The 25,235-nt window shown below is 38.9% G+C and overlaps 1 protein-coding gene across 6 annotated transcripts in view; it reads right to left on the bottom strand.

The window, feature by feature from the left end:
- The window catches only part of LOC105472647 (dual specificity tyrosine phosphorylation regulated kinase 1A), a 150,227-nt gene that overhangs the window by 93,499 nt on the left and 31,493 nt on the right, over positions 1-25,235 (bottom strand). The window contains exon 1 of one of the 6 annotated variants that reach the window (XM_071095709.1): positions 9,827-9,847. The exons of the other annotated variants lie outside the window; for them this stretch is intronic. The gene's annotated coding sequence lies outside the window, so the exon portion shown is untranslated. Of the gene's footprint in view, positions 1-9,826; positions 9,848-25,235 lie in introns of those variants that run through there. 6 annotated transcript variants of the gene reach the window in all.

Below are 25,235 nucleotides of genomic sequence, written 5' to 3'. Positions count from 1 at the left end.
CTTACTTCAAATCAATTTTCCTTAGTTTTCAATAATCGAAATCAACTATATATAAAATATATTCAATTGTCAGAGAAAAGAAAAACAGTTTCAAAATGTGCCTACTACCATGGAAAATTTCAGCTATTTTCCAGGCATCAAACCTGAACATTCCACTATTTATCTGGGGGAAAAACCCTCCATTTTGTAATTTTCATCAGCTCACAAATCAAGATAGACGTGAATTCACTTTCATAGTAGTTTACTATTAAGGCCGAGGTAATGAAAGTTACTTCATGGGAAAGACAACATGTCAATCTATCAACGTTATTTGTAAATTAAATTCTGAAACACTTCTCATAACTGTTCCCCTAAGTCCACAAGCCCTCCTGCTCTCCAAGTGGTTTCTCTTATTTTATTGTAATTCTTTTACAGTACATCCTACTTATTGCTTCTGCTGATAACTCATGGTTGACCAGAAAAATTCATGACGACTTACAGGAAAATGAAAGTAATCTCAGTGTTGTCAACTGATATCAGCCGAAGAGGTAAAGACAAGTACAGGTTAAAATCTAACTTACAAAGGAGTTGAGTGAAAAATTTATGTTTTGACACTATGGAATTAATTCAGGGAATATTCTAAATAGAACAATGTTGCATATATTGGCCAAGCTCCTATGCCAGCCTCATGAAAACTACTGACTCCAAGAGATGTTCCTGGTCAAGAGCACTGGGGCCGCTGCAGAAGAAATACCAAAACTTTCTTCAACTCTACATCCTCCAGACAAATTCTAAAATAAGCGGTTTTCTTTTGTTAGTACTCTCTCAATTCCCAATGCCTCCAATTCCTAAATTTCACATGATGTCATCCAAATCATCCTGCTTAATAATCCTTTTCCCTAAGTTGTTTTACACTCCTAAATTACTATACAAAGCTCCTATTGCCTCAGTATAGTTCATTTCAGGTAAGTAAAAGAAAGAAACCAACTGGACTAAAATAATTCACACTAAGATACGCAATTTCCAACAACCATTATAGTTTGCCCAAATAAATCTCTTATTGGTAGAATTCCAAGTGGTCATAATATAGATTTGAGTCTATACTTATTGCCTCAAAATATTTCTGCTTTTCATTTATTTCTTCTTATACTTTTGAACTCCCAGGTTCTTTAAAAGCTCCAACTTTGTACTCCAAATAGCAGCAATACTAAACACTTCACTGGAAAATAACCTCAGAGACACTGTGAGTTATTTTTAAATTAGGAATTGTGTCTGAAATCTTTACCTGTATTCCAGATTCTATTCCTGAAGAACTACCATTCCAATTCAAATGCCTGTTACGGTATTACATTAAACACTAGACCTACAACCAGCTGATAGCATACTGTGGGGGTGTATGACTAGATGGACGAATGAACACTAGACTGCTGCATCAGAATAGTTTTATTTGTAAAAACAATAATTGAATCAAGATTATCTTTACTCAAAGGACATCATTTTCTAATAACTTTTCCCCTAAAATGATCAGTCTTTAAAATTAAGACTTGAACTATGGGGAAAGAAAATATAAATTCAGTCTCTAGTTATGAACTATATAACCAAATCCTTTAGGCTCAACATCATATTCTTCACCTAGAAAATGTTACAATGCTACTTACACCTCGCCAATTTCGACAGAAGTAGGTATCACCGGTACAAAAGTTATTTATAAGAAAGTAGAATCAATTAAGGTATCAGTATTCTTTGTTAAAAATTGTTAGAGATTAGATTATTTCATTACCATTTTAAAAATCTAAAAGTAAGAAATACACGTCAAAATTTCTGACACCTTTTTGAAACATTATCCATTAATCTTTACTCATTTGAAAGGCCACGTAAAGTATCTCTCTGAGTTACATAATTTGCTGCTGACTTATATAGTAACCAAACCATCATATGCTAAGTAACAATAAACTCCAGAAATCTTGACCTTGGATTACTTTAAATAAGGACTTTAGTGATTATTCCATATGTCCTTCCTTCAGGCTAGTCACTTTTCAAAAACAAAAATGTTAATTTGAGGTCAGAGTTTTTATAATTCCACACACCAAATGTGCTTTGCAGATAAGCTACAGATATGATTTTCTTCCTAAAGAAGCTTAAAAATCTAGACAGCCATATTTTCTTTTTTTTTTTTTTTTTTTTTTTTTTTTTTGAGAAAAATACAGAGTATATTTTTCATCATTTCCCCCACAAATGGAGCCATTCAAACTATGGAGTAACAATCAAATGCTAGTGACAAACATCTCTCTTTACCACAGGAACCTCTCATGATTCTCAAAGCTTCTACAGTATGTTCCAGCTCAGTTTGCCAAAGGCAATGTGATGGTCTATGAACAATCCAGAAAATGAGCTTACACGGATTTTAGAAGTTAAACTCACAAAGCACTTTTTTAGTTGTCTTAAAATCACTGCATAAAATTAATCTACAGCATATCTTCAGGGACAGGACAATTTCCACAGGCTGTTAAACACGTGGTATACTCAGGTAGGTACTGAGCTTAGTCTCTTGGTGTTTGTATTCCACAGGCAGGGGTTGGGGGGGGGGGAATCAAGCCACCTAATTAAAAGTACTGATACACTAAGATTTGTAAAAAATAAAATAAAAAATACAAGGTCGCGTGCAGTGGCTAACGCCTGTAATCCCAGCACTTTGGGAGGCCAAGGTGGGCGTATCAACTAAGGTTGGGAGTTCAAGACCAGCCTGATCAACATGGAGAAATCCTATCTCTACTAAAAATACAAAAAAAAATTAGCTGGGCGCCCAGTAATCCCAGCTACTCGGGGGGAGCTGAGGCAGGAGAATCGCTTGAACTCAGGAGGCAGAGGTTGCAGTGAACGGAGATCGCGCCATAGAACTCCAGCCTGGGCAACAAGAGGGAAATCAGTCTCAAAAACAGAAAACAAAAAAACAAAAAACACTATTCAACAGAGATCCAGAATGTAAGACTGGGACTGAAATGAATGCATCAGCATGACAGGCAAGTTCAGATTAACCCAGGAGCTAACAAACTAAATGGCAGGTGCAATATGTTCTGCAATGTGACAATGTTTTGTAATGACACCAAACTAAAAATTATATCTAATTTCAAAATAAGTAAAGTAGTAGGAAGTATTACAAGTAGCAAATGAAAAAAAAAAATCAGTATGATACAAGGAGCTTCAAAAGTACTAGTTAAGTACTATCTCACTTCTTAAGCTGGGAGAAAATACCAAGTTGTTTATTATTACTTCATTTTACATATGTTACACAAATTCTCACATATTTCACAATTTTAAAAATTTAGCCCATACGAGAAGATAAAATACAGTGCACACTGGGATCTAAAAAGATAGCTCAGAAGGTGCCCATTAAAAATAAGCAACCACAAAAAAGCTACAAAATAGAAATCAAGAAAAACTAGATCTAAAATTAGATTCCATAAATTAAACTTATGTCATTATCTAAAATTTATACACTGTTAACTAACATTCCCTTATAAACTTTTGCTCATTTACACTAACTAATTAAAGAAGTGACAGAAGAAAGTACGTTTCCCATATAGTAATTTTAGAAATAATTTTCTAGAATTATAATAGCCAAAGGAGCCAAAGGGAAAATAAAAGTATCATGGTTTTGATGCCTAACACACAAGCAAAAAAAATCTCTTATTTCCAATAAGATGATCAAGTGGCATTACAGAGAAAAAGCAATTATATAGGAGGATTTCAAGTGAAATCCTAAAAACCCAGAACATTTATCACTCCCCTCAAAACCCTAGAAAACACAGTCTTTAAAAAAAAAAAAAAAAGGCCAAAATACACAAGACTTTATAAAGAATATAATATTGCACCAAAATGATCAGTAAAACTATAGGGAAATGCACATTTGTGGAACACTTACTATCTATGCGCCAATCACTCAGCTGAGGCATTTTATAGACGTTGACACATTTGACCTCCTAACAGCCCTATAAGTAGGTAGTGTTACTTCCATTTCACCAACAGGGAAAGTAAAGGTCAGAAAGATTAACTGGCCTAAGGTAACAGTTTGTGAACTCTGGTCCCACATTAAAGTTCACTATGCCAAGATGCCACTCATTAAGGATCACTGAAATAGTTGTGAGAAAATACAGAGATGCAAGAACCCACATGTGTCAAAGTCTGATTTTAGCCCCTTATATGCACTACTCTGCATCGACCACCCTAAACATGAAAAAACAAGAGAGTTCATTAGCAGTAATTACTTGAAAAAGGCATTTAATTTAGAACAGAATACTGAATTTCCCCAAAAGTTCATCTAGTAGAAAAATTTTGATTCCAGCATATAACAGATTGCTGTATTTTCCCTTTATCGAAAAAAACTTAGGCCAGGCACAGCAGCTTATGCCTGTAATCCCAGAACTTTGGGAGGCAAAGGCTGGTAGATCGCTTGAGCCCAGGAGTTCAGGACCAGCCTGGCAACATGGCAAAACCCCATCTCTACCCCAAAAAATAAAAAACCTAGTTGGGTGTCGTGGTGCAGCCTAGAGTCCCAGCTAATAGGGAAGCTAACGTGATTCCAGGAAGTCAAGGCTGCAGGGAGCCCTGATCATGCCACTGCACTCCAGCCTGGGCAACAGAGTGAGATCCTGTCTCAAAAAGATATATATATATATATATATATAGAGAGAGAGAGAGAGAGAGAGAGAGAGAGAGAGAGAAAGAGAGAGAGAGAGAGAGACACAAACTGAAAAGAAGGTAAAAACCAATAGCAGATGATTCCGTTTTGCATTAAAACCTTGGTCAAGGTCAAAGAACATGTGGGATTATAAACATGGGTGCTGGATTATACTACTCCAATGGCATTTTGGAAGTGGAATAGCTGAAATTTGTGTTAAAGAGGCTAGAAGCATGTGCTTTCTCATGCAATTATGTGAAAAGAACTAGGGAGAAGGTTTAAGAACTAAAAACTGAGCAGATCAAATGAGTTTTGCCCCAGATTTTGGCTATCTCAACTACCAACTCGGTATCTCTGGGACCACACCTGGGCCTGAAAGACAAAATCAAGCACTGAGTATTTGGACATACCAACAAATAGAAAAAAACAGAAAGGAAATGCATCATATGCACATTACCTGCAACAATACATAATGCACTGACACATCATTTTTAAAACTGAAGGGGAGAAACAAAAGTTTCTGGGGGTAAGTTATCACCAGTAAGTGTAAACAGTACAGGTACCCTGTTACTAATTCAAAATACGTAAACTACCACTGATACTATGTTTTTGCTTGCTGTCCTCTGTCTTCCTTTAGAATGTGAAAACATTTACAATGATCTGCACAGGTTTGTATGACCTTCAAGTCTATCAACTGTTTATTCTCTTGTGTTTTGAGTTCCTCAAAAATGAATTCTCAGACCACAGAACTTTTCGGGAACCTAACTCCCCCTACTAGAAAGTGACTGCTCTATCAAGTAGACACTAGAAAGTACCCCTATCACATGTAGACCTAAGTTCCAAAGGCTCATTTCTAAGACAGTTGGTTAAAAGTCTACATTAAGAACTACTTTAGTATGTAGCACGTAGAGTTAAGCCAATTTTTATAAGGCGGACTTGTTCCAGGCCCAGAAGACCTCAAGGAACTGAGCTCAAAAGTCCCAGTTATGTCTCACTGCATGACATGACTTATCTTTAATGGGCACTGGTATAAATATTCTACTTCAAACCACTAAACTCCATAATTACAAAAAGTAAGTACCACTATCATTCCCATTGTCCAAGTGAGAAAACTAAGGCACAGAGAGGCAAAGTGAAACCATCTCAAGTCACACACGACTAATGGTAGAGACATATTCAAATCCAAGCAAACTGACTACTAAGCCACTGCTTTTGGCCACATCAAACTGAATCCACCATTTCCCCTACTCAAAAAGGGAGGAAAGAGCAGGGAAAACAGGGAAAAAATCCACTTCTCCTTTCTGTATTATCAATCTTGGTTAATGAGTGTCTCCATCAGCCCAATCTCCCAAGGGCAAAAACCATATTACCTTTGCACCAACCTAATAAAATTCCACCATCCAAAATTTGGTGTTGGAATCTCTGCTCTTTAAAAAAAAAAAAAAATATATATATATATATATATATATATATCTTTATCAACAATTTATATTTGCATCATCATTTTACCAGGTGCACAGTACTCCATTGCAAAGATGTAAACCCATTTTAAGCAAATACCTATCGAGGGTATGTGGCTTGTTTCTAATTTTCACTGCATGGATTTTAATATTGGAGTCTGCTTCTTCCCCTCTGCTAACAGGAACCAAGAGCAAAGTGGTACGCTTAACTGATACGCTTGCCTAAGGATGTTCTTTTATGTCACCTACACAAAATGTACTCAAACTTTCTATTATTATTATTCCAATCAATTCTAGATCTTAAGAGGAACTTAAAAGAGGTGGCCCAATGACCCTCTAGGTGCTCCGGGAATCAAAGCTGAGATACAGCGCTTAGTGCTATCTATTGTAACGTTTCCCTCACTAACCCAAACATCTAGGGTAATCTCATTTATGTATTCCCTAACAAAGCAGTATCTATCAGACAGAAGACATTTAGAAAAAAATATGCTGAATGAATCAGCAGCCGGCAAGCCCTTCTCATAACTAGCTTATAAGAAATGCACTAGAAAACTGCCTTGCTCTCTCCTTTCCGACAGCACCAACTTTTCTATACAGGATGTTCTATAATACAATATACACACACATATATAATTTACATATAAAATGTTAATACATAATTGATTTGCATGAGTGCATGCATACATATACTTAGTTGGTTATATGTACTTTTATACGTATGTAATTATATATCATTTTACAAACCATTGCTTTTAAATTATCCTTGCATCCCAGAAACACAGAAAAATAACAAGGCCCAGACATAATCAAAAACACACACTGTCATGAATAGCTTACATTTTCTTACAATGAGTCTATTACTAAAAGTAGTAAAGTGAGTTCAGTTTTACTTACTTTCCCTCCCACACTTTTGTGGAGTTTACAGAGAAATGCTACCCCTTTAAAAATTTTTAAGGCCGGGCACGGTGGCTCACACCTGTAATCCCAGCACTTTGGGAGGCCGAGGCGGGTGGATCACGAGGTCAGGAGATCGAGACCATCCTGGCTAACACAGTGAAACCCCGTCTCTACTAAAAAAAATACAAAAAATAAGCCGGGCGTGGTGGCAGGCGCCTGTAATCCCAGCTCCTCGGGAGGCTGAGGCAGGAGAATGGTGTGAACCCGGAAGGCAGAGCTTGCAGTGAGCCAAGATCACGCCACTGCACTCCAGCCTGGGCGACAAAGCGAGACTCTGTCTCAAAAAAAAAAAAATTAAATGTATGTTCTTGTATTTCACAACACTAGCCATCCTCCAAATAATCCATGTCTCTTTCACCTTTAGCCTTAACCTCAGATGTGACCTCTGATTCTATTCCCAGGCCCCTTCACTCATTTCTTTATACATCGTACCCTGCAAAACAAGTATTTTCAAAGGTTTACTCCAAACTAATACTTCGAACTCTCTTCTCTGCTCAAACTTCTTACTCAATATCCAGTCTAACAAGCTGCTGGGTGGCTGTCTACAGTGCCACATCCCTGCCTCCATTCTCTGTGCCTACAAGTCCTCATCACCTTCCTGCACCACGTGTTACCCGCTTCAACTTCCATCTCTATTCCTGCACCACCATTCTTTCAGTAATTTCATTAGAAGCTGCTGATTTTATCTACTCTAAATGGTCCTACTAAATCCTATCCATTTTCAAAGTGCCTCATGCCTTTCCATTCCTCTCCATGCTCACTTTAGTCACTTGAACCAAGTCCTTAATTCACCTTAAGTATTACAAATGCCTCCTAGAATTAAGTACCTCCTAGGCCTGACGGTTGTATCAGAAACTCTAGGGCAAGGTCCCTAAACTACATCAGATTCTACTTCCAAAAATCCTGATTCAGGAAGCCTGGACAAGGACCTAAGAATATGTGTTTTGTTTTAACAAGATGTTACAGATGAATCCTGGATCCAGCCAAGTTTGGGAACCACTGTGCTTAAAAACCCCTATCCCCTGCCCTAATTTATTCTGCATAAAACTACTACACATACTTTTCTGAGACACAGAACTTTCAACCTGGATTTAACCCCTCTATAATTCAGAAACATATGATCTTATTCCTCTGAACTCACAGTTCAATGTGACATTCCATAAAATGCATTTAAGCCCCTTCTGCATTAGTGTTTATTTCTTTAACCTAAAATTTGCCCCTTCTTGCCTATCCATCTTCAAGATCACCTCAATTTGCCTTCATCCAGTTTAAAGTCACTCCAGCCTCTCCTCTTAACTTCCATTTATCTCCTGCTATATTCTGTTAATTATTTATGTTATATACTCACTCCAGTGGTATTATCTACGACTTGGTGGAAAGTGCCACTAGATCTCGTATTTCTGTATCGCAGTACATGTTCAATAAACAAACTGGCATAGCAGAATACAACAATGAAAATATTGCTTCATGTAGAAAAAGTGGGCTGTAAAGCAATACGCAGATAACATGATTGTAATTGTTTTTCAAAAAGAGAAAAGTAGTTATCTGCAGGAAAAAACTGGTGGATTATACACAAAATGTAAATAGTAGTTATCTCAGAAGAGAAAAACTGCAAGGAATTGTCATTCTTATCTGTATTCTCTAAATTTTCTAAAATGAATGTGTATTTTGGGATGAAATTAAAATCTTAAACCTAGAATCTTAAACCTTAAAACTGTTACCCTGGAATTTTCTCAACCAAGAGACATTCTATAAAAATGACTGGCACACTACCATGTCAGCAGTCACACTGTCACAATCCTAATACATATGACATTTGTTAATGTCAACATTTCTACACCTATACTTCAAATTCCATTGGCCTCACTAAACTGAATATACAATTTCTGGGACCTCATTCACAGACTTGCCAAATCAATTCTACATGAGTATGCTATCACTCTACCTGTATGATAGGTGGGGTTTTTATTTGTTTTCTTGTTTTGGTTTGTCCTTTCAGTCAAAACTACAAACCTTCATGTAATACATGTAGTATAACTGTCATATTTTTTTCTCTTTGGGGGGGGTGGGAGGGGAGACAGAGTCTCACTATGTCACTCAGGCTGGAGTGCAATGGTGTGATCTCAGCTCACTGCAACCTCCGCCTCCCAGGTTCAAGCGATTCTCCTGCCTCAACCTCCTGAATAGCTGGGATTATAGGTACACACCACCACACCCGGCTAATTTTTTGGGTTTTTAGTAGAGACAGGGTTTCACCATGCTGGCCAGCTGGTCTCAAACTCCTGACCTTGTGATCCACCCACCTTGGCCTCCCAAAATGCTGGGATTACAGGTGTGAGCCACCACGCCTGGCCTTTTTTTATTTATTTATTTAAAGACAGAATCTCATTCTGTCGCCCAGGCTAGAGTGCAGTCGCACAATCTCAGCTTGCTAAAACCTCCGCCTCCCAGGCTCAAGCAATTCTCATGCCTCGGCATCCCTAGTAGCTGGGATTACAGGTGAGTGCCACCACACCCAGATAATTTTTTCTATTTTTAGTAGAGACCGAGTTTCACTGTGATAGTCAGGTTGGTCCCGAACTCTTGTCCTCAAGTGATCTGCCCACCACGGCCTCCCAGAGTGCTGAGATTACAGGCTGGAGCCACAGTGCCCAGCCAACTGTCTTCTATTTTCTGTGTAAGTCCAGGAGATATGCAATAGGTGAGAAAACTGGAATTAACATCAAAATAAGCCGAGCATGGTGGCACTCACCTGTAATCCCGGCTACTGGGGAGGCTGAGGTGGGAAGACTGCTTAAGCCCAGGAATCTGAGGCTGTAGTGACCACCTATGATCGTGCCACTGCACTTCAGCCTAGGTGACAAAGTGAAACTGTCTCTAAGTAAATAAATAAATCTTGGGAATAAAGTTCTAGAAAGACCTGTAAAACACCATTTTAACCCCTCCTCTCCATAAGCAGAATAAAATCCTAAATATAGTGAAAATTTACCCATTTCAAAGAATTGTCATGATAAACCATTTCAATAGCTTCCAATCCCTAGTCATAAATTATCTCCTAAATTCCTTTATACCAACTTAAGTTCACACTGTTTTTGCTACATTCTGAAGAAACAGAAAATACCTACACACAGCCTACAAAACACTCTTCATATGCACAAAGACTTATTCCTCAGCTGCTTCTCCAACCGAACAGCAAGACTTTCCATCTCTCTTCTCAAATCTTATTAACAAACCTCAGTACGTTTTTCTTGCTCGAATCTCATGCTTTCTCCATTTATGATCTCCACAGCTGTACACAGTCTAAGCATGAGTCCTGGCAAATGTGGCTGTCCCTATAGCCTTCAAAATAGTCTTTATGTCTGCAGCACAGATTCACATTCCTTTTGTAAGCCATTTTGCTTCATGTTCAATCTCTACTTTAAGAAATCCACCTTATAACAGAAAATACAAAATATATATACAAAAGTTTATCATTGAAAACTGAATGTTATAAATAAAAAATGTTCAACACAAAGGTAACACAGATACGATGTTGCTGTTTTTTCTTGATCACTTGAATTCTTCTGAAAGCTTCACTACATGAGGGGGAAGTTATACCATTATATTAGAACAGACTCAAAGCCTTTCCCAAAGCAGTTTTAGAAAAGTAAAATAAATACATAGAAAACACTCAAAGAAAGCATTTAAGATTATTCATAATGAATGTCTTTGGCTAATAAAATTCTAATCACTAATTTTTTACACTTCTCAGTGTATTGCAATTTTTATAAATATATACATCTTTTATGAGGAAAAAAATGGTCCAAGAAATTCAGCTTCCATCTTAACATTAAAAAGTCCCTTCATCATGAACTCTAACTAGGGGCCACAATAAGTAACCACTAAGCACTTTCAATTTTTTAAACTCCAACAAAGGTAAAAAGTTCACGACAATGGACAAATATATTTGTTTTTTAAATCAGTTAATATCCTGCTAGCCATCACCATCCAAAAATAAGACCCAAAAAAGTGCTTGGCGCTGCTTAATCTGGCATTCGAGGCCCTAAGGCACCAGTGATGCTCCAGAGCCAGCCTGCCCCAGCTGAACTCCTGGCTCCATGACTTACTGCACCCACAAATTGCTGTATTATCAAAGATGTGGCACCTGTAAACCATTTAAAACACTGCACACAGTAAGAGTTCAGTACACAGCTGCTTCTTTTTACCGTTATATTTTAAATTACTATTACCTCCACCTTTTCATTCTGTCTCCTAGTACACATCTACACTCCAGCCACAATCAACAAAGTCCCACTATCCAAATACCACTCTTTTGCTAAGGCTACTCCATGGGTCTTCTTTATCCACCTCTGCCTGTACATGCCACGTCCAAACCCAATGCCAGTGCTGTCTCCCCCAGAAAGTTTCCCACCACACACTTACAGACATGACCCTGGCACAGTAGTATTTATGCCACCATTACCACCCTAACCCCATTCTGCCTTGAACTGCAGGTAACTGCATGCATGTCAGCCTCTAGCCCGGGAAGTGGAAAAGCCCTGTTCACCTCACCCTCCAGAAGGCTAACAGTCTCAACTACAGCTGACTATCAATACAGGAGTAAAAGAAAATCATAACCAGGCCGGGCGCGGTGGCTCAAGCCTGTAATCCCAGCACTTTGGGAGGCCGAGGCGGGTGGATCACGAGGTCAGGAGATCGAGACTATCCTGGCTAACATGGTGAAACCCCGTCTCTACTAAAAATACAAAAAACTAGCCGGGCGTGGTGGCGGGCGCCTGTAGTCTCAGCTACTTGGGAGGCTGAGGCGGGAGAATGGCGTGAACCCGGGAGGCGGAGCTTGCAGTGAGCCGAGATCACGCCACTGCACTCCAGCCTGGGAGACACAGCGAGACTCCGTCTCAAAAAAAATAAAAAATAAAAAATAAATAAAAATAAAAAATAAAAAAAAAGAAAATCATAACCATCACACCAATTCATCTCCTAAAACATCTACTTTAGGTTGCTTTACTGAAACAAATGTGAGTTAAAATTTGTAAATATTGAAGATGAGATAAGTAAGCAGAGTTAAGTGATACTTGTAACCTAATAGTGAACAAATGAGTTTGCTGTGGTTTAGCTCTATAACTCAATCCAATGCAAAGGGCACAAAAGCTAGTACTTCTGCTATAGACAATGATTGTTCTATGTGCTAAAAAAAATTTATATAATTATCAACTCTATAGTTTAATCAGATAAATCTTGGGAATTACTCTGGTTTATTTCCCTTTAAATACTAAGCCTCTTTTCTAAAAAGAGTATTTTTAAATGTGGCATTACTTACACTAAAAGCGTTAGAAAATCTGATGGGCAAAACACTGAGAACTGCTGAAGCCAAGAGACTAGGGACATGAGAGCTCATTATAGTATTCTCTCCACTTCTGTGTATGTTTGAAGTTTCTTGCAATTGAAAGTTTTTCGAAAAATTAAAGTATGTGAGAAAAGTGTCAGAAGTACAGTCATCTTCAAACTACAAAATAAGTGAGCTACTGGACAAAAGAAGCTAACTAAAGGAAATTTAAAGAATCCACGACACTTTGAGACAAGAGAGCTTACAAATATACCATGACTGAGCAAAATGTGTGGGATTTTCTTGTTTCTCTTCTGGGAAAGGGAAAAGGGTTAAAATAGCTTGGGAATCTATTATTTATGAAATGCTGTTTTTTAACTAAGTCACTAACAAAGATTTGCCTATGTAAGCTTTGATTTCTATAACTTTTTTTTTTTTTTGAAGCATTCACTGCGTTAACACAAATGTACAGCTGTAATGTGAAACTTCAGGGAGCCGGGGTAAAACTGCCTTTCAGATGTCATCAGTTTTGAGGGATCGATACAGCTCAAACTTCCTAGTGCCAGCCTGGGCAATAGAGACGGATTCCACCACCAGTCTGATTAGCTGCCCTTCTCTCGCTGCTTTTTTTTTTTTTTTTTTTTTTTTTTTGAGACGGAGTCTTGCTCTGTCACCCAGGCTGGAGTGCAGTGGCCGGATCTCAGCTCACTGCAAGCTCCGCCTCCCGGGTTTACGCCATTCTCCTGCCTCAGCCTCCCGAGTAGCTGGGACTACAGGCGCCCGCCACCGCGCCCGGCTAGTTTTTTGTATTTTTAGTAGAGACGGGGTTTCACCGTGTTAGCCAGGATGGTCTCGATCTCCTGACCTCGTGATCCGCCCGCCTCGGCCTCCCAAAGTGCTGGGATTACAGGCTTGAGCCACTGCGCCCGGCCCTCTCGCTGCTCTTAGGGGGAAAAACTACACTTCAGCAACTTCCCCCAAACTCTCTTCTTGCTACCCAAAGTCATATGTGATTTTTATCTTCATACTTTTTCATATTAAAAACAACACATTCTTCATGATATCTAAGAGATGAGTTATACAATTTAACCCAGAATTTGTTATATTGAGAGCTAAGAGGTTTTCAGTTTCATTTAATTCAAATCAATCCTTTACCAAATGTGGAAAGTGAGGTCTAGAAAGGTTATATGCCTTACTTACGAGTATCTGAAAGTGACAAAAACTTTGAAAAGGTTTAACCATAAAACCAAACTGATTTGCCATTTTAATTAAGCATTCAAACTACTCTGTTACAGAAGTACAGGTTGAGCATCCGTAATCCAAAACGCTCCAAAATTTTAAATCTACTGAGCACAGACATGATGCTACCAGTGAAAAATTCCACACCTGACCTCATATGATGGGTTACAGCCACAGCCCAGTCAAAACTTTACTGTGTGCACAAAATTACTGAAAATATTGTATAAAATTACCTTCAGGTCGTCTACGGTATATAAAACATAAGTGAATTTCATGTTTAGTCTGAGGTCCCATCCCCAACATACCTCACTACATATATGCAAATATTTCAAAATCCGAAACAGTTTTACTCCCAAGCACTTCGAATCAGGGATACCCAACCTATGTGTGTAAATATACCTGTGTATAACAAGAATATGAGCACTTATATATAAATGAAGATGCAAAGGAAAATGTCCGGAAGAAAAAACAGCAAACTTTTACTAGTCAGGCCAATGGGCCTGGAGAGCTAAGGGGGTAGCAGTAGGCAGGAGTTGTAAAACATCATTTTAAAAAAAAAAAAAAAAATCAAAATTATTTTAAACATCAACTCAAAAAGAATTTTTTCTAAATAACAGTAATTAGGACATTAAAATTTTCACTAGTAAAAGTCACTATTAAAGAGATATATATACACAAAATATTTTTTTTTCTTTTTTGGAGACAGAGTCTCACTCTGGAGCCCAGGCTGGAGTGCTGTGGCATGATCTCAGCTCACTATAACATCTGCCTCCCGGGTTCAAGCAATTCTCATGCCTCAGCCACCCAAGTAGCTGGGATTATAGGCATGTGCCACCACACCTGGCTAGTTTTTGTATTTTTACTCGAGACAGGGTTTCACCATGTTCACCATGCTGGTCTCGAACTCCTGGTCTCAAGTGATCCGCCTGCCTCAGCCTCCCAAAGCACTGGGATTACAGGCTTGAGCCACCGCACCCTGTCCCATCACTTTATGTTTTCTAGAAGGTAGTAAGGGTGTGTTGGTGGCTGGGGTCTCTAGCTGAAGAAGAGAGAAATTTTTCTATGTCTGGTAACGTCCTTATGGATATAAACCTCAGTTAACCGGAACAGCTATGGAATGTATGCCTCTGGTTAACTAAAAGTTAACCAGTAAACACTCTGTAGTAACCATGACAGAAAACGCTTCTGCTTTAAAAAGTATGGTACGCCAGAGATTAAGTTAGTGTTTCTTGATATTTGAAGCATTTCAAATACCTCATGTGTTTTACTGAACAATTACAACTGGATGTAGCCATACAAGAGACAAGAAATGGCTAACATTGGTACATCCCCTGGAATTTGTAAGAAATAAATACATATATTATCCTTTAGAAAAAAAAAGGAATGACCATACATACATATGGATACACTTCAATAACATCAACAGTGAGAACTTATTTATGCCTATTGACACAACTGAGAAACAAGTTTACATAACTGAACACACACCAATAGTACTCTAAAAATCACATGATGCCATGACACTGGATGATGCCCAGCACTGGAGATGTAGGGTGAGGCTTGCTGCCGCTATGCCTCCACCTCGTGGACCTCACAGTACAGTGTACGAAACAGACAAAAATCACACTAATGTATGACTACACACACCATACACCATGCTAAAGTTACGAGGGAGGGAAAGATTGCTAAAAGAGGGAAACATTTAGATTTGGGGAAGGAGGACTGTCAGAAATAACCTTTCTGATATTTGACAAGGAAGACCTGAATATGTAGTCTTTGTATCCGTAAGGCTTCCTAAGCTCACGATTCTTTTCAATCCTAGATCCACATAAAAAAGGTTAGTGAGAAAGTTCAAAACTCCCGAGAAAGTAATAGGTGGGTGGGGATCTGGAGGTACTAAGGCTGTGCAGCCAAGACAATGAAAGACTGAAGAAGGAGTCACGGGGATAGATGCCTTCAAATAATCAAGCAAGTCTCACAGAGGTGGGATGACTTGACTCGCTCCCTGTAGTTCAAGAAAACAGAACTAAAGCCAAGAATTAGGAAAAGGATGCAGGAGACTATGCAGAAAATAGATAAATGAACAAAGACATCCAATAGTGGGACAGCTGCTTTATGAATGGCAGTCCCCAGTCATTCCTGCAGAGCTTGGGACCCACAGCGTTTGCCTGGGCCATGATTCCAACCCTAGATGGGAAGCGGGATTCAACTGCTCTAGAGTCCTCTCAGTGGGGCTCATCTTTACCCAAAGGCTGACATCACTAAAAAATCATTTAAATATCTACCTACTCCATGAAATATAATCAGAACAGCAGCTAAAATTTAAAAGAAAACTGTCTCCACCACTCAGCTTTTTTTTTCATCCTTAGATTCTGTACTTTCTGAGAATGTTCATGCCATGAGAGCAAAACCGTATTCTGCAATCATGAAGCTGGATACTTGCTTATATTGAACCATTCTAAATCCATACATTCCACTTCACAATCCCACCCCAGCCATGCTCAATAGGAAACTAACTGTATTAATCCTTATATTCCTCCAAGCACCTGCAAAGAACCTGTACGCCTAACGGGTATTAAACAGTAATCCTCACATATCTTGCTTCTGTACAAGAAAATAACTAGTACTGATATATCCACTTTAAACAATCACAAAACTGAAGAAAATATTTGAGCCAACTGTTTTCTGACAATCAACAAATGGTAGCCCAACACTGTGACCCCTGAAGGGTCATGAGTCTCCTGGTTGTCTGGGAACAATTTCCCAACATGGTGAAAGGAACTGGAGGCTCAGTAAAGCATGACGGGCATGCTGAGATGTGAAGGTAAAGCTTAGAGTTCAGGCGTCTGAAGCTGTGTGCCAGAGAGAAGGGAGGTGCACAGAAGGGGATCTCCAGAAGTCTGGATGTAGGAGAGCCATGAGGACCAGAATGCACATGGGCCAGGTGAAACAACCTGAGCCACAGAATGATTACTTAAAGGCTGAGACCAGAACCAAAATGACAGACAATGAGCAGGTCTGGGGTATCTGGGGTCCCTGCCCAACCACAGAGAAGAAATCTCATTAACACCCTGTGATAGTTAACTTTTTGTGCCAACCTGCCTAGGCCACAGGGTGCCCACACATTTGGCCAAGTGTTACTCTGCGTATGTGAGTCTTATGACTGCTCCGCCTCCATTGTCACATGAGCCAATTCCTTATATCAATTTATATTTATTTACTTACGGATATATACATAAATATACTCTGTGTGTGTGTGTGTGTGTGTGTGTGTGTGTGTGTGTCTGATTGGTTCTGTGTCTCTGGAGAACCCTAATACACACCTCAACATTCCCTTCCTCCTTCAAGACTAAGAACCACACTCTAGCATACAGCCTACTCCAGATCAGTACCAATAATGTCTAAAACCAAATCCAGACAAGAGTCACAAGAAAACCCAGTTTGAAAGTCATGGCCCACCATATTAGAGAGGGTAAGGAACCATCCTGAAGTTACCTAAGGTAAATAAATTTTGCCTTAATAAAGTATAAAACCAAGCCTACACAAGTTCAAGGTGACCAACCAGACTTTAGAACAAAAATCAACCTTCTTAGGAGGAAAAAAAAAACAGTATTCATCAAAAGTCAGGAGGCAAGCATGCCAGGCATGGTTTGGGAGGCTAAGGCAGGATGGCTTGAGGCAAGGAGTTCAACAACAGCCTGGTGAACGTAGTGAGACCCCATTTATACAAAAACATATATATATATATATATATATATATATATATATATATATATATATATATACACACACACACAGTTATATTTATTTTTTTGTTGTTGTTTTTTAATTAGCCGAGCATAGTGGTGCACACCTATAGTCCCAGTTATTCAGGAGGCTGAGGCGGGAGGACCACCTGAGCTCAGCAGTGTGAGGTAGCAGTGATCTATGACTACGCCACTGCACTCCAGCCTGGGTGACAGAACAAGACCTTGTCTCTGCTGTTGTTGTTTAATACAAAAATAATTAGAAAGCAAGCAAAGAAACAGAAAAATGTGATCAAATTTAAGGGGGAAAAAGGAGTCAGTAAAACACCAACCCCATGTTAGAACAGATGTTAAATTTAGCAACAAATATTTTAAAGCAGCTATTTTATACATTCAAAGAATTAGGATTATTTTCAAAACCTTAAAGGAACACATGGTCTTTAATGTGTGAACAGACAGGGGATCTCAGCAGAAAAATAGAAACTACAAAAAAAGAACAAAAAGAAAACTCTAAAAATGAATAACATAATAACCAAAGAGCAAAATTTACTAGATGAAATTAATAGCATATTGAAGATGGTAGAAAAAAAAAAAATCAGCAAACTTGGAAGACAGATCAATAGAAACTTATCTAACCTAGGCCAGGCACAGTGGCTCATGCTTGTAATCCCAGCATTTTGGGAGGCTGAGGGGGGAGGATCACCGGAGGGTTGAGAGTCCGAGACTAGCCTGGCCAACATGGTGAAAACCCATCTCTACTAAAAATACAAAAATTAGCCAGGCATGGTGGTGCATACCTGTAATCCCAGCTACTTGGGAGGCTGAGGCATGAGAATCCGCTTGAACCTGGGAGGTGGAGGTTGCAGTGAGCCAAGATGGCACCACTGCACTCCAGCCTGGGCAACACAGTGAGACTCTGTCTCCAAAAAAAAGGAAAGGGAAAGGGGAAGAAAATTGTCTAATCTAAAGAAGAGAGAGAAAAAAGACTAAAGAAAACTGAATAGACCCTGTGGAACAATATCAAGTTGTATAATGCATGTAAATAAAGTTACAGAAAAAAAAAAAAGGGACAAATATCTGAAGAAACCACTGCTTAAAATCTTTCAAATGATAACCATACCCAGGCACAGCAGAGTAAAACAGCTTAAACCAGAGAAAGAGAAAATCTTGAAAGCAGCCAGAGAAGAAAAGACTGGTGTATCGAGGGAATAAGGAGAGTAATTACCACTTACATCTCATCACAAATAATGGAAGCCAGAAGACAATGGAACACCATTAAAGTGCTAAAAGACAAAAAGTATCAATCTAGAATTCTATATTCAGTGAAAAAACCTTCAAACTCAAGACTGAATACAGACATTTAGAAATTAAAAATTTTAAGAAGGAAAAAAAAAGAAGTCCTTGCCAGCAGACCTGCACAAGAAAAGCTGGAGAGTGTTAGGGCAGAAAACTGATACCAAATGGAAACCAAGTTTTCATAAATATTTTTTCCTTTGGATACTTACATTTAAAAACTGAGTTTTAAACAAAAATAAATTTCAGTTGTTTAAAATACAGCTTAAAGCAAAAATACATGGCAGCAATTGCACAAAGGGATGGCAGATAAATCAATCTGATGCTCTTTATGGCTATTATATTTGGCAACTGGGGAATGCGAAGTGGGAAGTGGAAATTGTCAGTGTGAAGTAGGAGTTGGAACAATATTGACTCTAAATATCTGAAAATAGGTAAATGTGTATATCCCTCAAAATGTAGAACACCTTCCAAAGTTCATGTGAAGAAGAGCTTATACACAGTAATTACGAAAGATACAAAGAATCTTTCATTACAAAAGAGAAACCAAATTTCACACCAAAAGAACTACAATTGGCCCGGCGCGGTGACTCACATCTGTAATCCCAGCACTTTGGGAGGCTGAGGCGGGTGGATCACCTGAGGTCAGGAGTCCGAGCCAGGCCAACATGGTGAAACCCTGTCTCTACTAATAACACAAAATTAGCCAGGTGTGGTGGGGCACACCTGTAATCCCAGCTACACGAGAGGCTGAGAAAGGAGAACTGCTTGAACCCAGGAGGCGGAGGTTGCAGTGAGCGGAGATGGTGCCATTGCACTCTAGCCTGGGCAACAAGAGCCAAACTCTGTCTCAAAAAACAAACAAACAAAGAACTAGAAATAACAAGACTACCGAAAAGCTTCAAAATATGTATCTCAAGGTGTAGAGAAATAAAAAGTACTTTGTAAAAGGTAACACAAAACAGGCAAGTTCAAGAAAAAAACCAAGTATTAAAATTAATACACACACACGTTTATGTTCACGATTGGCTCATGACTATGAAACCTTCCACTGGCACCTAAGTGTGAACATATTTTTATTAAACACCACATATGCTTATATTTTATTCACAGTGAGCTATATTAGACTAGTCCAAAATTACGTAATATAGCATAATAAGAAAAATATAGTCCAATTATAACCTATTTTCTTCTTTTTTTTTTTTTTTTTGGACAGAATCTTGTTCTGTCGCCCAAGCTGGAGTGCAGTGGCACGATCTCAGCTCACTGCAACCTCCACCTCTCAGGTTCAAGCAATTCTCCCGCCTCAGCCTCCCAAGCAGCTGGGACTACAGGCGTGCACCACACCTGGATAATTTTTTATTTTTAGTAGAGACAGGGTCTCATCATGTTGGCCAGGTTGGTCATGAACTTCTGACCTCAAGTGATCCACCCACCTTAGCCTCCCAAAGTGCTGGTATTACAGGCGTGAGCCACAGTGCCTGGCCCCTGTTTTCAACTTTGATTCAACCAAGCAACTTTAGAAAGGGTACAATCATAGTATATTTCTGGCTACTTTTCTGCGATCTGCACCTTCTCAGTCAATAAAATTCCTAGATTGCTAAAATAAATTCCAATCATTCATATCACTTCCCTAAACTCAGACTCATTTTTAATACTTGATAAAAGTTACCATTGTCAGCTTACACTGACCCTAAAAGAACAATAACTTCCATTATTTAGAGAAAAGTAGCTCAAAACCATTGTTATAAAAAACAGATTAGGTGGTAAAATTTTGGGAGCTGTCTCCCAATTTGGATCTCAAATTTGGATCATCAAGTTAACACTAAAAGTTACAAAACTATCACTAATTCTTATTACAGCTGGAAGTATACTTATGATGTATCTAAAAGTTGCTACTTCAAAAGCAACCTTCCTACTTTTACAAATAATTTATAGATAAGCTGGAAAATGGTCCACCAAAAGATATCTACATCCTACACCCTGAAACCTATAAATGTTGTATTTGGGGGAAAAAAGGTCTTTGCAGGAGTGATTAAGTTGAGAATCTTGAGATGAGGGGACTATCCTTCATTATCAAGGTGTGCCCTAAATGCCATCACAAGTGTTGTGAGAGAGAGGGAGAGGGGCAAACTGACACAGAAAGAAGACAACACAACCATCACAGGAGAGATTGAGGTGATGTGGCCACAAGTCAAGTAATGCTGGCATCCACAAGTCAAGAAGTACTGGCAGCCACTAGCAAGTGGCTCTGAGCCTCCTAAAGAAGCACAGCCCCTGGCCCTGCCAACACCTTGATTTAGGCTCAATGATTCTGATTTTGGACTTCTAGCCTCCAGAATTGTTAAGAGAATAAATTTTTACTGTTCTAAGTCACTAAATTTGTGATTTGTTACAGGAGCCACAGGGAACTAATACAAGGAGGTTAAAAAAAAGTTCCAAATGTTCTTAAGATAGGTTCTACAAATGTCACCTATGAAAAATGCTCCAACCTGTGTTTGTATTCTTAATTTGCATACTTGGATGAAACACTGTGCTTAATCTACATCAACATCTCATTTGGAATCATGGACAGTCTCACTGCTTTCTCACGAGTACCTTCAAGCTTTAGAAAGACAGAACCACTAGAAGACATGTAACGTAAAATCTCCACGCCTCTCATGCTCAGTGAAACCCAACACTGAGCTACCCAATCCTGAACAGTACTTGTCAAGACAGTTGTCACATATTCTATTAAGAACAGTAAATGTTAAAATGCCACACAAAGACTGTCAATGACATGAAAGTCCAAACTGTATTTGTCTTTTTTTTCACTAATTTATCCCTAACATCTAATACAATCTTTGCCAAATAAATCAACCTTTACATTTCCTGTAAAGATCCCCTACCACACACTCTGCAGGGTTCCCGCACTCTTTTCCTGCCTGCATCCTCCAGCTTGACAATGAACCCACAGATCTCTATCCTCAATTTCATAATGGGGTAGCAGCAATCACACTCTTGTCAAAATCAAGGCAAACCAAATGCGCTGAAAAAGGAGGAAGAGTCTTACGGGTCTTATAAAAAAGGAAAATCCACTTATTTGAATATCCACACACAATCCAGATTTGGCCCCACCACTGCCAACCATTTCTAAGTTTTAAAAATCTCATGCTCTTTCCACTAAAGGGCTCTGCCTCTCTCTACTCACAAGAGTGTTGGGATTGATTAAAGTGACTTTGTAGGGAGTGCCCAGCCCATGGTCTGCATAACCAATCTTAGCTCTGCTTCCCTTGATTTCAGGGAACGGGACACATCCTTCATCTAGGCATGTTTCTCTATCATTTTACTTGCTACAAGGTCCTAGCAAATGCACCAGGGGAGAAAGAAGAGTCCTCTGAGCAACTGACACTGTTCCCTCTGCGGTAAAAAAATAAAAAATAAGTTTTTCCTCCTGTCTCAAGCTGTGCTCTTCACAAAAGGATCGCCTCACATGTCCTCTCCGTTCCTCTGAACTACAATATATTCACAACCTGTCCTGTTATGGTTGTAGGATTCATTCATAAAAAGAAAATGATTCTTAAGGACATTATAATGATTCGTTTTTAAGTTTTCTCTCCTCTACTAGACTGTAACTTCCATATGTGCAGACAATGTGTCTCATTCAGCTTGACATCGCCAAAGTACAAAGCAGAGTCTTCCACACAGGACACCCAAGGCATCAAGTTGTCATGTGGTATTTTATAAGCTTTGTAAAAACAAAAATATCTATAAATTATTGTTTCTTCTGCTATTGGCAGTTACACTGGGCAGATAACTTTTTCTGAGTCTCTGTTCAATTATGCAAAATCAAGAAGCCTAGGGATTTACCTATTATTTCCCAGTTTATTTCTAAATGGAGACAATAGCACTTACCTTTCAGGGCTGTTGTACACAAAATCTTGCCAAACAACTTGTAATACCACCTAAAAATTTTTACGGTACTTTTATTTTTTTTTTTAAGAGACAGGATCTCACTCTGTTACCCAGGATGGAAGGCAAAGGTGCAAATCCTACCATACTGCAGTCTTGGACTCAAGACTGGACTCCAGCAATCCTCCCATCTCCAGAGTAGCTGGGATTACAGGTGCCTGCCACTGTGCCACGCTAATTATTGTGTGTGTGTGTGTACACTGCAGGCTACAAATATATATATATAATTATATAAATAAATATATATACATATATAATTATATAAATAAATATATATACATATATATAATTATATAAATAAATATATATACATATATAATTATATAAATAAATATATATACATATATATATATATTTTTTTTTTTTTTTAAAGAGATGAGGTCTTGCTATGTTCCCAGGCTGCTCTCAAACTTCAAGCAATCTTCCTGCCTCAGCCTCCCAAAGTTTGCTGGGATTACAGGCGTGAGCCACTGTGCCCAGTCTTTTACGGTAATTTTAAATTTATGAAATAATTTAAAATACAACTCATCTCATGCGCTCCGAATCCCGTGAGGTACAGGAGCCAGGAAGGTATTAATTACGCACTTTCACATATAAGGTGATTGAGGCACAGGTAGCTAAAGTACTGGATCCCATACCACTGATAGCTGCATCACAGTCGCCCTGAGGGGCTTGTTAAAAATTCAGATTTAGGGCCGGGCGCGGTGGCTCAAGCCTGTAATCCCAGCACTTTGGGAGGCCGAGACGGGCAGATCACAAGGTCAGGAGATCGAGACCATCCTGGCCTACATGGTGAAACCCCATCTCTACTAAAAAATACAAAAAACTAGCCGGGCAAGGTAGCGGGCGCCTGTAGTCCCAGGTACTTGGGAGGCTGAGGCAGGAGAATGGCATAAACCCGGGAGGCGGAGTTTGCAGTGAGCTGAGATCTGGTCACTGCACTCCAACCTGGGTGACAGAGCGAGACTCTAGTCTCAAAAAAAAAAAATTCAGATTCAGAAACACAACCATCAGAATCTCCAGAGGATAAGGCCTGAATCTATATTTTGAACAAGGACCCCAGGCAATTCTGAAACATGGCCAACTTTGGGTATTTAGAGTAAGAATTTGAAGCCCAAGAAGCCTGCTGATATTCAAGCAGCAGCTTCCTTTTACTGGACTAGTTTACTGAAGAGAACTATAGATTTCTGCTACAGAAAAGAGATGTCACTTGGGACTAAATGTGTACTTAAGTGCTCCTAAGAAACCAGCGTGTAGCAAAGTTCTAACTACTCTTCACCAGACTTTTCATTAGAGGGGACAAAGGTGCAATCAGGGCTGGTTAGTTTTAGGTTTCTAATTCATTTCAAAACTTGTCTTTCAATATACTACCCTTAGCATAACTTGCCAAAATAATTTACTTTTTGTATTAATTACCTAACTCTTTGCTAAACAAAAATAAGGAAAAAGGGTCCCCAGAAATATACTAAGAAATAGCTTCATATATACTAGTTGTGGCAGAGACTCCAGTCATCATCTTCCATGGTAACAGTAGCCCCACACATGATGGCTCGACTAGCTTACACCTCCCAGGCTTCCCTGTGGCTGCGTATGGCCATGTGGCTAAGTTCGCAGGGAAAGAATGTGAAAATAAGTGCCACTTCAGGGCCTTAGGACACTGAGTGAGCATTTCTACTCTGTCTCTGCACCTTCTACTCTGCACCTTCTGAGCTAGTGCAGAGACAACACACAAGGACTATGCCCTAGGGTACAGCGGAGGAACAAGACGGAAAAAAATGTGTGACTCCAAATGACCATGTGAGGCAGTCAGTGCCACCAACCTGGGCACTCACCCCAAGATAATTCCATGTTCTCAGAGCCATCAAATTGCTGGAACTATTACAGTGGCTCAACTGTTTACCGTAATTCACTACTCTCTACATGATAACTGGAACTAATTCCTTCTCACAACTACATCAGTTGAGGACATTCTAATGTGTTCACCATACTTGATGACAAAATTCTGGACCCTGAAGGGCTCTCAAAGGGTCATCTACCAATTCTTCAAGTTTATAAACAACGAAAGTTAAGTCTACGGAAATTTGAAAACATGGTAGGTAGTAAGAATAGTGGACGCCAGGTCTCTTAACTTCCCAGTTCACTTTTTCCTCAATATTACGCTTCAGACTAGATTCTAAAATCATAGAACAGAGAATTACATTTAAAAAAAAAAAAAAGCCTTTGGATTAATTTCATTCACTGACTCAAAAAATAATCTACCCCAGCATCTGTCAATTGCCAAGCAATGTATTTTCAAGTGAATGGAGATATCCAGAGGACTTCGGTTTTCTGGCTAGACTATGCCTTTAGCTCTCCTAAGCCTCGACAAATTACACAGAAAACGGACAAATACAAAGAAGTTAACATTACCTTTAAGGACAGAAAAATAACTCAAAATTTGAAAATTTTCTTTAAAGAAGGTAATATATTAGAAACTCCTATTTCTCCCACTACTGCCCTCCATCCCCAACCTAAAAAAAGAAAAAAAGAGGCATTTTCATTTATACCCAGCCCAAAGCCACAAACGAAAAAACCCAGATAACAATATGCCTCCCATACCCCTTCTC

The sequence above is a fragment of the Macaca nemestrina genome, chromosome 4, assembly GCF_043159975.1.
Source record: "Macaca nemestrina isolate mMacNem1 chromosome 4, mMacNem.hap1, whole genome shotgun sequence".
Taxonomy (NCBI): Eukaryota; Metazoa; Chordata; class Mammalia; order Primates; family Cercopithecidae; genus Macaca; species Macaca nemestrina.
This window is presented reverse-complemented; position numbering and strand designations above follow the sequence as displayed.